Source organism: Mobula birostris, chromosome 6 (genome assembly GCF_030028105.1).
Source record: "Mobula birostris isolate sMobBir1 chromosome 6, sMobBir1.hap1, whole genome shotgun sequence".
Lineage (NCBI taxonomy): Eukaryota > Metazoa > Chordata > Chondrichthyes > Myliobatiformes > Myliobatidae > Mobula > Mobula birostris.
In genome coordinates, this window is record NC_092375.1 from 37,057,580 (window position 1) to 37,072,526 (window position 14,947).

At 39.4% G+C, this 14,947-nt stretch overlaps 1 protein-coding gene across 6 annotated transcripts in view; it reads left to right on the plus strand.

Annotated features, from left to right (window-relative positions):
* Nucleotides 1-14,947, plus strand: part of bbx (BBX high mobility group box domain containing) — a 163,067-nt gene that overhangs the window by 36,513 nt on the left and 111,607 nt on the right. For 4 of the 6 annotated variants that reach the window (XM_072260233.1, XM_072260231.1, XM_072260237.1 and 1 more), the window contains one exon: nucleotides 1,651-1,721. The exons of the other annotated variants lie outside the window; for them this stretch is intronic. The gene's annotated coding sequence lies outside the window, so the exon portion shown is untranslated. The remainder of the gene's footprint in view (nucleotides 1-1,650; nucleotides 1,722-14,947) is intronic. 6 annotated transcript variants of the gene reach the window in all.

A 14,947-nucleotide genomic window follows, 5' to 3' on the forward strand; every position in this document is an offset into this window, starting at 1 on the left:
CTCCAGAGCCTCAGGCTCAGGTTGAAGACATGGCGAAGTACTCCACATAGCTGAGGGGCACAGGTGTTGGGCACCCCGGTACTGACACCATCCGGTCCTGCAGCCTTGCTTGGGTTGAGACGTTTCAGCTGTCTTCTCACCTGTTCAGCTGTGAAGCCCACCGTGGTGGTTTCGTGTGGGGAAGGGGTATAGTCATGAGAGCAGGATGGGGGACTGTGAGGAGGGGTAGGAGGGGAGAGTGGAATATGTGTTGGTTGGGGGCCGACAACAGATGACTCATGTGGGGGATGAGCAGGGGCCACAATGTCAAATCTGTTAAAGAACAGGTTAAGTTAGTTGGCCCTGTCCACACTGCCTTCAGCTCCTCTGTTGCTAGTTTGCTGGAACCCAGTGATGGTTCTCATCCCACTCCAGACCTGTCTCATGTTGTTCTGCTGAAGTTTCCACTCAAGCTTCCTCCTGACGAAGGGTCTCGGCCTGAAACGTCAACTGTACCTCTTCCTAGAGATGCTGCCTGGCCTACTGCGTTCACCAGCAACTTTGATGTGTGTTGCTTGAATTCCCAGCATCTGCAGAATTCCTGTTGTTTCTGTACCTGTCTGTAGCCTCCCTGATCCTGGCTTTCAGGTCCCTCTGTATTGCCCTCAGCTCCTCCCTATTTCCATCTCTAAACGCCCTCTTTTTAGTGTGTATTCATTTTCTTGTGGGCTTTCACAATAGATACAAAGAAATGCAATAAAATCAATTATGCACACAAAGATGGACAATCAATGTGCATAAGAAGTCAAACTGTGCAATTACTAAAAAAAAAATTAATATTGAGACCATGAGTTGTAGAGTCCTTGAAAGTGAGTTCATGGGTTGTAGAACAGTTCTGTGTTGAATTGTGTGGAGTTATCTACCATATGAATAAATATCAACATTAAGCAAAGATATCACTAACCCATTTGTATAAACTATACGGTATCTGCCCCTTTCTTACCAGTATCATTTACTGATCTATGCCAGGGTAGTTTCACCTCTGACATTAAACCTCCAAGGTTAAGTTAGACAGATGGGTGATGTCTATCTGTCTCCATCGAAACTGGAGTTTGAAGCACAAAAAAATCAGGTGGGTAAATGATCAAATGATCTTTGTGAGGATAAATGCAGATTTGAAGAGGCTATTTCAATGCAGTAATTTCATGTAATTGCAAATTTTGATTACGGCTTTCCCATTTCAATATCTGCACATTTGGTATTCTGTGTTTATGCCAGATGAGCTTATTTGATTCTGATCTAATTTTTATTGTTTTTGTAGGTTAATGAAAAGAACATTTTGCAATTTGATTACAAAACCACTTGCTAGCAGATTTCTCATGATACATATGTGTTATTGAAGTCTGTGGCACCTTTAAATTGAAGCTGTTCTGTTTGTTGTGGGTAGATGAGTTGATAGAGTTGAATGGAATGGGATTGGGTTTTTAAAAACCATTAAAGAGAGAGAGGGAGTGTGTGTGTGTATCTCCTAATTCTTTGCAATAGCGCTTTCACAAGTTGAAAAAATGGTACTGTATAGGCTCACAAATCTTAAGTGTAGCATCAGACCAGTTTATTAATCTTGTATGTATTTGGAATGAGTCATTTCATAAAATATCTGTTTCTTGATAGGTCGTGATCAAGTGAGAAGGATTTTGAAAAGATTCATCTTCATCACATCAATTTCCATTTTAATTGTTTGGGTAAGAAAAATGCAAATTGTTTTTGATGTACAAGTCCATCTAGACTAGAGTGCAATCCTTATTTCCAGGCTAGTAGGTTTTGGCAGAAAACTCTTTGGCATTTATCTTATGAAATTGTTCAGTTGACTATGATTCTAAATATTTCAGGAATTAAGATTATTGTTCTGAAGATATTTATTACAATGGAGTTTTGACTACACTTGACCTCTACTTCTAATTGTTAATGCTATTGCTGTGAGAAATTGCTGATCATGTATTGAGTTTTTAGTTGCTATGTTACAGTTCAGTCTTTTTAGATCTGTGATACTTATTTCCGTAGAAAGGAAAGCATTTTTTTCTGAAATTGTCTAGAGAGGTTGTGCCATTCATCAGTAGTCCGTCATGTAGACAAATTTTGAAGCAGGAAAATGGCAAAGAGCTCTACAAATTTCCAATAGTAATACTGTGGGTATAATTGAAAATGTATACAAGTTGAATCTGTTTAACCTTAACTTTTAAACTGTTTTCACATTATTGTCTTCATTTAAACAATAGTGTATTTTTATTAGCCCAAGTACAATTTTTAAGCTTGAAACAAGTTGTGAAATACATGTAATAGATTTCTGCATTGTTGGACAAAAACAAAAACCCTCTGGCAAGAGAAAGTGTATCCAGATATTCTCGTTTCTTACTGTACAGAATTTCCAACTGTGCTTAGCTGAAAAATTTCTGCAATAGTTTCTAGAAATCTGATGCTTTATCCGGAAGGCTGTTTCTGTTTTGATGACATACTTGTCTCTAATACCTATATTATATCAGGATTCAATTCTTATACCCACATTCTTCCTAACCAATTTTATTTTGATTTTACAAATAAATTTGTTTCCAGCTACTTTATTGTCCATATCAACAGGAAGATAGAATGATGTTATTACTGAGAGTGAATGAAGTTACAAGGCTTTTGTGAAACTAATTGTATGAAAACGTATTACTCTTTATTTCTATAAGAATAACATTTGAAATGCATAGTGGATTAATATTCAAACAAAAGGATGATCTTTAATAAAAGAGGTGGCCAAAGCTGGCAAGATTGTTTTTGAATGTGAAGACAAATTTCATCACTTAGAGTTGTGAATCTCCAAAACTTTATTCTAGAACATTGACAACATTGTACAATTATCCAGTTTATTAAAGACTGAAAAGTAAGCATGTGTGGATACAAAGGGTATTGAGGAAAAGGCACAGAAAAACTGGATTTGTAGTCAATGAATGGCAGTTTCTCCTACTTCTTAAATCTATGGTGTAGTTGAATATTATAATAATCTGCCAAGTTATCTGGCATAATTGAAATGGGAAAAAAATGATCTGGAGTGTCAGAAGAGAACAGTGGTAAATGTTTCTCTTTTTCAAATAAGAAATAGTAAGCAAACCACAAAAGTCTTGTTTTCATTGATTGAAGTTTGTTGTATTTACCTTTTACCTTTATTTTACATATGGAAAATGATGAGTTCATTCTTGGTTTCTAGGCTCCATGATATTGCAATACACATTCTTGTGCATTTGGCTAAAAGCCAAACTGCACAGCAATGTAAAATATGGTGTTAAGCTCATTCTTGCATGCTGATGCAAGCTGAAATGACTGCACTGTTAACCCATGTTCAATGAATGGGAAAAATACCTTCATGTTCCAAGGAGTGTACACTGCAAATAACCTGTCCTGTTCCAACCACATTGGCATCATGGCTACGAAGGTTCACCAGAGGTACTCTCTCAGGAGGCCCAAGAAATTAGTCACGTTCCTTTTGAACCTCATCAATTTTATTGATGCTCCATCCTAACCGGATGGCTCGGTATGGCAACTGCTGTGCCCGTGACAGTGTTTTTTAAAACAACAACAATGACAGAGAGTTGTGGACACAGCTTGACACGTCACGGAAACCAGCCTCCACTTCCTAGACTGCGTCTACATTTTTTGCTGCCTCTGTAAAGCAGCTAGCATAATCAAAGAACCCCCAGAAACACTGGGCATTACAGTGCCTTGAAGAAATATTCAGCTCTCACAACTATTTTCATATTTTACTGTCTCATTTTCTAAATTTAAAATATATTGAAGTAGGATTTTTGAGCTAATCTACAAAACATTGTGCATCATGTCAAAACAAAAGAAAAATTCCAAAACCCATCAGCAATTTACTAAAAATTAAAAACCAAAATTGTGAAGCTGAGAAAGTATTCACCCCCTTTGTAATTACAATGCTAACTTTCCTCGGGTGCAAAGTGTATAATACCTTACAAACTCACCTAATTTGAGGAACACCTGTTTTCAGTGAATTCATTAGAATAAATACCCCACCTCTCTGTAAGTTCCAACAATATGGTAGATTTTCAACAGATCAAACCAAAATGAAGACAAAAGAGAATTCAAAATAAGTCAGGAAAATGATAATAGTCATTGTCATAGTCATACTTTATTGATCCCGGGGGAAATTGGCTTTCGTTACAGTTGCACCATAAATAATAAATAGTAATAGAACCATAATAGTTAAATAGTAATATGTAAATTATACCAGTAAATTATGAAGTAAGTCCAGGACCAGCCTATTGGCTCAGGGTGTCTGACCCTCCAAGGGAGGAGTTGTAAAGTTTGATGGCCACAGGCAGGAATGACTTCCTATGACGCTCTGTGCAGCATCTTGGTGGAATGAGTCTCTGGCTGAATGTACTCCTGTGCCCACCTAGTACATTATGTCGTGGATGGGAAACATTGTCTAAGATGGCATGCAACTTAGACAGCATCCTCTTTTCAGACACCACTGTGAGAGAGTCCAGTTCCATCCCCACAACATCACTGGCCTTATGGATGAGTTTGTTGATTCTGTTGGTGTCTGTTACCCTCAGCCTGCTGCCCTAGCACACAACAGCAAACATGATAACACTGGCCACCACAGATTCGTAGAACATCCTCAGCATCATCCGGCAGATGTTAAAGGACCTCAGTCTCCTCAGGAAATAGAGACGGCTCTGACCCTTCTTGTAGACAGCCTCAGTGTTCTTTGACCAGTCCAGTTTATTGACAATATTGTTAATAGAGAAGTCAAAATTTGAAGCAGGGCGTGGAGCTCAGTTCAGTCCATTGTGAAAAAGTGGGGAAAAAATATGAAACCTCAGCCACACTGCTGAGAGCAGGCCACACCTCGAAACTTAGTTAACAGAGAAGAATGTCATTTGTAAGGAGGCTACCATGACACCAACAGTCACTGTGAGTGAGCTGCAGAAATCAGTGGCTGCAACTGGAGACGAAGTTCATAGCTCCACCATCTCTAAGATCTTGTAGAAAAAGGGCATTTATGGAAGATTGGCAAGGAAGAAGTCCTGGCTTTAAAAAATGTATATCCTTGCCTATAAAAACTTCGCAAAGCGTCACTTAGAAGATACTGTAAAAATGTGGGACAAGGTCTTGTGATCAAATGAGACTAAAGTGGAACCTTTTGGCTTCAATACTAAGCGTGGTATAAATCTACTACTGGACATCACCCGGGTAATACTAACCCTACTGTAAAGTGTGCTGGAGATAGCATCATGCTATGGGGATGTTTCTCAGCAGTGACTGGAAACCTGGTCAAGATTGATGGGAAGATGAATACTGCTAAATACAGAGAAACCATGTTTAAAAACCTGCTAGCCTCTGCCAGCTAAAACTTGCCAGCCTCTACCAGGAAGCTTAAACTGGGGAGAAAGTTCGTATTTAGTAGGACCTCCACCTAGTAGCGCACTGACAGAGCAGCTATGGAGTGGCTTCAAATGAAGAAAATTGATGTCCTTGACTGGCCCATTCAGAGTCCTGATTTCAACCCAATAGAATATCCCAAAATTGACCTCAAAATTGCTGTCCACCGCTGCTCCCCAGCTAATCTGGCACAGTTTGAGCAAGTTTGCAATGAACAATGGGCAAATCTTGTTCCATCACGTTGTGCAGAGCAAATCGAGTCTTATCCAAAAAGCTGTAATAGCTGCGAGAGGTGGTTGAGCTAAGTACTGAGCAAAGGGAGATGAATGCTTTTGAACTGCTGACATTGCAGTTTTGATTTTTTAGTTTTTCATTCTTTAAGTTTTTCCATGTTTTTGGGCTGCACTATGGGGTGGAGGGGGGGAAAGGTGCACGTGATTCACAAAAAATTCTCAGTTAAATTGATCAACATCCCTGGTTGTTATACTCATTTATGTGAACAAAGAATTAGGGACTGAAAATTTGACAAGGCACTGTATCTCTTCTTCCCCCATTATCATAAGGCAGAAGATACAAAAGCCTGAAAACACATTCGATCAGGTTCAAGGAACAGGTTCTGTTATTAGACGATTGAATGGTTCCTTTGTATGCTAAGGTGGAACCTTGATCTCAGTTTACCTCATTATGATCTTGCACCTTATTATCTACCTGCACTGTACTTTTTCTGTAACTGTAAAGCTTCATTCTGTTATTGTTTAACCTTGTGCCACCTCAGTGAACTGGTGCAATGGTACGTAAGCCAAGATTTTCACTACACCTTGTTACATGTGGCAATAATGAACCAAGATACTAATTTTAAAAATTATAAGTTATCTAAAACTTGTATTTTTCAGTGTGGCTGGTGACATTGATGCTTTGGAAATAATTTGTCCTTAGTGAGAGATTTATATTTACTGAAAAGAAGAAACTGATGAAGTTTGAAAGAGCATTTTCAATTTCAGGCTTAAATTGTGTATTGCAGCACCTTATTGTATGCAGAGTCTATGGTCATTGAATTGATAATATATTTGATGTGGATTAAAATTAAAAAAATCTAATAGAAGGATTAAGCTTGAATACATGTATGAAGGAATTATTTGTACATAATGGCCTTTTCTGTGAATAGATATATCCTAGGTGGGTACACTGCTGTCTTTTTAACAGATTGGGTATATATTACAAAGCGATAGTTGCCATTGACAACAGACATTTTAAGATCTTCCTCTGAGGTAGGAAGTCATACAGGTAATTTGGTGTCTCTCGTTCAACTCCTGAGATTTGTGAGTTGTAAGATTTGTGCCTCTTTCACTCAAAGTTCCTTGTATGCCAATCACATTAGAAAATCCCTGCTCTGGAACCCTAAAAACTGTGGCATAGTGTAGTTCCATTATAACAAGTATTTCTATGTATTAAAAGTAAATTAAGTTCATTGCAAAACAGCATACAAAGTAAAAGAGACTAAGAAATAGAATCAAGGGTGAAGGATAAAAAGCAACTGAGAATATGACACATAATATATGTTGCGGAGAAATGTTAAATGTTCTATACAGAGAATAGTGTTAAATGATCTTTACAGAGGTCACTGAACATGGCACCTTTCCAAAATTCAGTTTCAGTTAGAAAAATATTCATTCTGGAATCTCAGACAAAAAGTAAAATCTGAAGTAAAAAAAAATCTCTGTTTATAAAGACCTAAACAGCTGTTATATTGATCTGATTAAACCTAATTCTTTCTGATGTTTTGTGTATGTACATTTTCAAAACTTCATGTTATCTTCCGGGTTTTAATGTTGGATCTCAGTGACATACTGGTGAAGTGTAGAGTTTGGAAGGAGACAATAACTCTGATTTCAAACAGAACGATTTTCCATTTTAGTTGGCTGAACTTGCGATTCTGTTTGAACTTTTTTCACCATGTATGGGAGCTGTTTTGCTATATATAAACTTGATTCTAATTAGAAGAGAGGTAAATTATAACTCATTATCTAGTTAATTGTTTGGACTCAAGATAACCAGAGTAGTAAGTTGATATTATACCCTGTGCAATTATCCATATACACTGGGATACACGTACCACTTAGTACTAAAACTTCAATATGGAAGTTCTTGTCAACATAGTCCAGGTCAGTACTATAGACAGCGAGTACAGCAACTCTGCAAACCGGTGGACATAAATTGAGTCAGTCAATTGCAGCCCAGGCTCAAACAGAAATTAGCTAATATGATGTTGTCTTCATTCTCTCTTCCAGGTGAGATTAGTGAGGTCGGGAAACAACTTCCAGCATTAGAGCTTCACACTTTCTGTTCTATAGTCAGTTTCATTCAACACAATCACATGTTTAGTTCAAGTTCAATTGTCATTCAACCATACATGAATACAGCCAAACGAAACAGTGTTACTCTGGGGCCGAGGCTCAAAACACAATACCAACAATCACACACAGCACAAGGCACACATAGCACATACAAGATATCAGTAAAATACACACAAAAAATCCTATAATCCAAGACCCTGAGTCCATGAATGTTGAAGCAGTCTGCAGTCGAACACAATGCAGGTTATTTCTGAAGGCATGTTAAAGTTACAAATTGATTGTAGTAACCACATTGTTAACTTTTGTCTTTTGGTTTTTTAAAAAAATTTTAAGTAAAAGAGAATCATATTTTAAAACTTGGTAATGAATTTTGACAATCAAAGGCAACTCAGCAGAATTTACATTTTGCTTTAAGGATGCTCCAAAAGCCCTTCAGAATGTTCATGCAGACTATTAATTGCATTTGTCTGTGCATTACTGTGGTTTACTGCTTGACAGTGGTGAAAAGTGCTCAGAGTAAAAGTAAGGGTAGAAATAGGGTGAAAGAGCTGTGTGTCTGGTTACATAAAAGAAAATGTGATGCTGTTGAAAAAATGATTAGTTCATAAAATCTTCAAGATTATTTCTGAAGTTTCCAATAAAATGGACTGTAAGATTTCCAGAGTATCTAACTGGTGCATTGCACACAAAATTAACATTCAGTTTTGTCGATAGTAAAGGATGTCATTAATGATGACAAGCTAAAATAAAGAGGCTGACATCTTTCATAAACTTCGTGGTACATTAACACAATAAGGGAATCAAGGTGAATAAAAGTAATAAGCCATTTGGTAAACTGTTCTACAAAAGAACTCCTCAGGGGAAATAACATGTATACCATGTTTATAGCAAGTATTTTGTAAGTTTTCTAAAAATAATCATTGCCAAGCAGTGTAAGCAATGTGAGTAGGGAATGATTCAAACCCAGAAATGCAAGAAAATCCTACTGTACAAGCCTAAAAGTGGGTGACGTACTCTAAAAGCTGAAATGGAAATTCTCTAAGTATTTAGTTGCCTTGCTCAAGCAGTATTGCAAGAAAAGCTCTCAACATATTCAGCATATTGCACATAAAAATCTAATGCTGATCATTCATTTCAAAGTTGCTGGTGAACGCAGCAGGCCAGGCAGCATCTCTAGGAAGAGGTACAGTCGACGTTTCAGGCCGAGACCCTTCGTCAGGACTAACTGAAGGAAGAGTTAGTAAGAGATTTGAAAGTGGGAGGGGGAGGGGGAGATCCAAAATGATAGGAGAAGACAGAAGGGGGAGGGATGCAGCCAGGAGCTGGACAGGTGATTGGCAAAGGGGATATGAGAGGATCATGGGACCCGAGGTCCGGGGAGAAAGACGGGGGGGGGGGAATGTGTGTATTAAAAATAAATAACGGATGGGGTACGAGGGGGAGGTGGGGCATTAGTGGATGTTAGAGAAGTCGATGTTCATGCCATCAGGTTGGAGGCTACCCAGACGGAATATAAGGTGTTGTTCGGGTCTTGCCAATATATAGAAGGCCACATCAGGAGCACCGGACGCAGTATATCACCCCAGCCGACTCACAGGTGAAGTGTCGCCTCACCTGGAAGGACTGTCTGCGGCTCTGAATAGTGGTAAGGGAGGAAGTGTAAGGGCATGATTGACGAGACCCGACGCAGACTGGGAGACCGCTTTGCTGAACACCTACGCTCTGTCCGCCAGAGAAAGCAGGATCTCCCAGTGGCCACACCTTTTAATTCCACATCCCATTCCCATTCTGACATGTCTATCCACGGCCTCTTCTACTGTAAGGATGAAGCCACACTCAGGTTGGAGGAACAACACCTTATATTTCGTCTGGGTAGCCTCCAACCTGATGGCATGAACACCGACTTCTCTAGCTTCCACTAATGCCCCACCTCCCCCTCGTACCCCATCCGTTATTTATTTTTATACACACATTCTTTCTCTCACTCTCCTTTTTCTCCCTCTGTTCCTCTGACTATACCCTTTGCCCATCCTCTGGTTTCCCCCCCCCCTTGTCTTTCTCCCCTGACCTCCTGTCCCATGATCCTCTCATATCCCCTTTGCCAATCACCTGTCCAGCTCTTGGTTCCATCCCTCCCCCTCCTGTCTTCTCCTATCATTTTGGATCTCCCCCTCCCCCTCCCACCTTCAAATCTCTTACTAACTCTTCCTTCAGTTAGTCCCAACAAAGGGTCTCGGCCTGAAACGTCGACTGTACCCCTTCCTAGAGATACTGCCTGGCCTGCTGCGTTCACCAGCAACTTTGATGTGTGTTGCTTGAATTTCCAGCATCTGCAGAATTCCTGTTGTTTGACTGATCATTCATTGATTAGAGATTTTTAATTGCCAGTTGAATTTAACCAATTTTGACCATTAATCACCCCACTGTTCACGGTAATGAACCAAAACTAAAATTGGAAACTTCAAATTGTATTTCTAATGTAAACGTAGATTTTGAATTCAGGAAAAATAAGTTTAAAGTGCATATACAGTATGTCACCATATACAACCCTGAGATTCTGTTTCTTGTGGGCAATCTTAGTAAATACAAGAAAAACAATAGAATCAATAAAAGACCACATGCAACAAGACCAGACAACAACCAATGTGCAAAAGACAAAAACCTGTGCAAATGCAAAAAGAAAAAAAAAAGCAATAAATAAACAATTAATATCGAGAACATGTGCTGAAGAGTCCTTGAAAGTGAGACTATAGGTTGTGGGAACAGTTCAGTGATGGGATGAGTGAAGTTATCCCCTCTGGTTCAAGAGCCTGCTGGTTGAGGGGTAATAACTTTTTTTTCCTGAACCTGGTGGTGTGAGTCCCGAGTTTTCTGTACCTCCTTCCTAATCCTAACAGCAAAGAGAGTGTGCCCTGGATGGTGGGGTCCTTGATGATGGATGCTGCTTTCCTGTGCAACACACCATGTAGATGTGCTCAATGGTGGGGTGAGCTTTACCCATGATGGATTGGGCTGTATCCACTACTTTTTGTAGGGTAGTGGTGTTTCCATACCAGAGCATGATGCAACTCCAATCAATATACTCTCCACTGCACATCTATAGAAGTCAACGAATCTTTGCAAATTCCTAAGAAAGTAGAGGTGCTGCCATGCTTTCTTTGTTATGGCACTTGCGTGCTGGACCCAGGACAGCTAACACTGAGAATTTTAAAGTTATTGACTCTCTCCACCTCTGACTCCCTAACGAGGTCTGATTCATGGACCTTCTGTTTCCTCCTGAAGTCGATAATCAGCTCCTTGGTCCTGCTGGCATTGAGTAAGAGGAGGTTGTTGTTGTTGTGGCACCACTCAGCCAGATTTTCTATCTCCCTCCTATATAATGATTCGTCATCACCAATTGGGCCAATGACAGGGTTGTCGTCATCAAACTTAAATATGGCATTGGAGTTGTTCTTAGCATCACAGTCATAAGCAAGTAGAGTAGAGTGCTAAGCACGCAGCCTTGTGGTGCACTTGTGCTGATGGTGATTGTGGATGGCATGCTGTTACCAATTCGAACTGACTGTGGTGTGCAAGTCAGGAAACCAAGGATCGAATTGCACAAGTAGATATTGAGGCCCAGGCCATGAAGCATATTGATTAATTTTGAGGGGGTGATAATATTGGATGCAGAGCTATAGCCAATGAAGAGCATCCTGATGTATGCATTTTCACTGTCCAGATGATCTGGAGTCGAGTGAAGCGCCATGAAATGGTATCTGTTGTTACCTGTTGTGCCAGGAGGCAATTTGGAGTGGATCCAAGTTGCTTCTCAGGCAGGAGTTGTTATGTTTCATCACCCACCTTTCAAAGCACTCCATCACAATAGATATACTGGAAATCTGAAATATCCTAGCTGAAGGGGAAAATGCTGATACTCAATTATTTCTCACTTAATAGGAATGTGATAGCTTTATGTTAATGTACCAGGAACCTCTTTTCTGTAATACATCAGCACCTATTGCTGAAAGAGAAAGAAAACATATAATTGTTTTATTTGTATTTTTGTTCAATAATTGACCTTTCTCGTGTACCAAATATGAATGTGTAAGATTTAAAATTGCATTTAATTTCACAGAAAAAAAAAATTGGTTGGGCTTAGTGTGGTGTGCGTCAAGTGTAGTTTCATAGTACTTATCTATAGCCTTGTATCCAGCAGTTAGACCATTTAAGGTGGGAAATAAAAGCTACTGCTTTATCAAATAATTATTCCTTTCTAGTAACTAACAGTATAGACATGAGTACACAGTTCTGCTGCTAATTTTCATGGTTTCCTCTGATCTAGAAATACAGAATGTTTTGTCTATTAAGGTGTATCCTTCAGTGAGTACATTAAAAATTCACAATTTCTAATAATTTCTTGTTTGGTGGGTACAGCTATGGTCTCTTATCAACTAGCAAATTCATTAGTTGCAGTGTTTAAAATCTTGATTTCAAGTATTTTTTTAAATGACTGAATAAATTAAAGATGTGCTCAATTACCACAGTTGAAAGTTGTATTAAAGTATAAAATCATGTACTTTACTGACTATTCAGGCTTTACGTTGCCTTGTTTTCTGCAACATGCTGAGCAGGCACGTTACTAGCTACATGTGTTTAAATAATTTCATGAATATAAAAAGAAATCCTTTCCTAAGTAGAATGTCTAAGCAAAATGGATTGTGAACAGTTTTAAAATGGAAAGAAACAGTGTGAAGGATAGAGCTCCAAAAGTAAATGATGAGAAGTATAAAGATTCTGTAATCAATTTTGGGGATGAACAGAGATAATATATGGGTAACTGGCATTCAAAGGAAATGTTTGGTAGTTAGAAGTTGGAGTAATGTGATTATTAAACTGAAATTATAGCAAGAGTTGCATTTCAAAGTAATGACAGGGCCAAGGGTTGCAAATCCAGTGAATCAAATCTGTGTTTCTTAGGCCTACTGGATCCTGCAATGAACATTGGTGGTAGGGTAAACCACTAATGGAATATTCACTTAGTTTGTGGAGATCTACATCCTATGAGCACGGCAGAGGCCAGAAGTCGAAGTTAAAGTTCATGTAGCCATCCTCCACTAGTAATGTGAGGGGAGGATTCATTTAACCTCTTTGCATTTGTATCATTACAGGTATCAGACTAGCCGCTTCATATGGTGTATGATTAATAGTTGAATACAAATGCTAACCATAATCTGGCTGAGGTGCTGATAGTACAAACGTAACTAGTATTGGAACACAGGCTAAGTTTTGCTAGAGCAACTGTAAATGTCTTATCTATCCAATAAAGAGGAAATTTAGATTTCACTGGGATTTTCTGGACAGTAGATCTGCCAGTTATTGTCCAATTAATCTACTTTCATTTTTCAGCAAAATAAAAGGAAAGCTTTAACATCATAATTACTAGTGCTGTCAGGCAGGAAGCCCACTACTTGCATTTGCATTCAGACACAGAGCACAAGTAATGTTGAAATAATATGTAGTGGGATCAGCAACTCTAAGTCACTTGCATAAAAATACCTCAAGTGAGATGACAGTGATACCAGTCTGAAGTGCTTCATCTGTCTGCATACAAGTGCCCCAGTAATTGCACTGGATTTGTCCTTTAATGCCACATCTTTCAAAATTAATAAAAGGGCAACGTAACATTGAGCTCCCACAGCCAGCTGATCACCTTGCATGTGCAACAACACATCTGCTCCTTCAGGATGAGGATCTGACTAGCATCACTGATAAAGCAGTTAGGTGGCCCTGCCAAGTTAATGATGTTTTGATGAGGTTAACGAGGTATATGAGTGAAGTCGAAGAACCATATGCACATTCTTTTGCAAGTCACAGATGTGGAAACGTATTGCCATTAATTTGTTCTTTCTGGTTCAAAGTCTTGGAACTCGCTAATAGCAAAGGAGTGTCTTAACAAAACAGAATCAGAATCTGGTTTATCATCGCCGGCATGTGACATGAAACTTGTTAACTTAGCAGCAGCAGTTCAGTGCAATACGTAATATAGAAGAGAAAAAAAATAAGCAAATCATTTACAGTATACCTATTGAGTAGATCAAAAAAACAGGAATACTATATATTAAAAAAAAGTGAGGTAGTTAGTTCAAGGGTTCAATGTCCATTTAGGAATCGGATGGCAGAGGGGAAGAAGCTGTTCCTGAATCGCTGAGTGTGTGCCTTCAGGATTCTGTACCGCTTACCTAATGAGAAAAGGGCATGTCCTGGGTGCTGGAGGTCCTTAATAATGGAGACTGCGTTTCTGAGACACCGCTCCCTGAAGATATCCTGGGGTACTTTGTAAGCTAGTACGCAAGATGGAGCTGACTAGATTTACAACCCTCTGCAACTTCTTTTGGTCCTGTGCAGTACCCCCCCCCCCCCACCCCCGTACCAGACAGTGATGCAGCCTGTCAGAATGCTCTCTGTGGTACATATATAGAAGTTTCTGAGTGTATTTGTCGACATACCAAATCTCTTCAAACTCCTAATGAATTTTATCCACTGTCTTGCCTTCTTTATGACTACATCGATATGTTAGGACCAGGTTAGGTTGTCACAGATCTTGTCACCCAGGAACTTGAAACTGTTCACTCTCTCCACTTCTGATCCCCCTGAGGATTGGTATGTGTTCCTTCATCTTACCCTTCCTGAAATTCACAATCAGCTCTTTTGTCTTACTGAGGTTGAGTGCCAGGTTGTTGCTGCGCCACCACTCCACTAGTTGGCATATCTCACTCCTGTATGCCCTCCCGTCACCATCTGAGATTCTACCAACAATAGTTGTATCATCAGCAAATTTACAGATGGTTTTGAGTTATACCTAGCCACACAGTCATGGGTATAGAGACAGTAGAGCAGTGGGCTAAGCACACACCCCTGAGGTACGCCAGTGTTGATCGTCAACGAGGAGGATGTGTTATCACCAATCTGCACAGATTGTGGTCTTCTGGTTAGGAAGTCGAGGATCCATTTGCAGAGGGAGGTACAGAGGCCAAGGCTCTGCAACTTGTCAATCAGGATTGTGGGGATGATGGTATTAAATGCTGAGCTATAGTCAATGAACAGCATCCTGATGTAGGTGTTTGTGTTGTCCAGGTGTTCTAAAGCCATGTGAAGAGCCATTGAGATTGCATCTGCCGTTGACC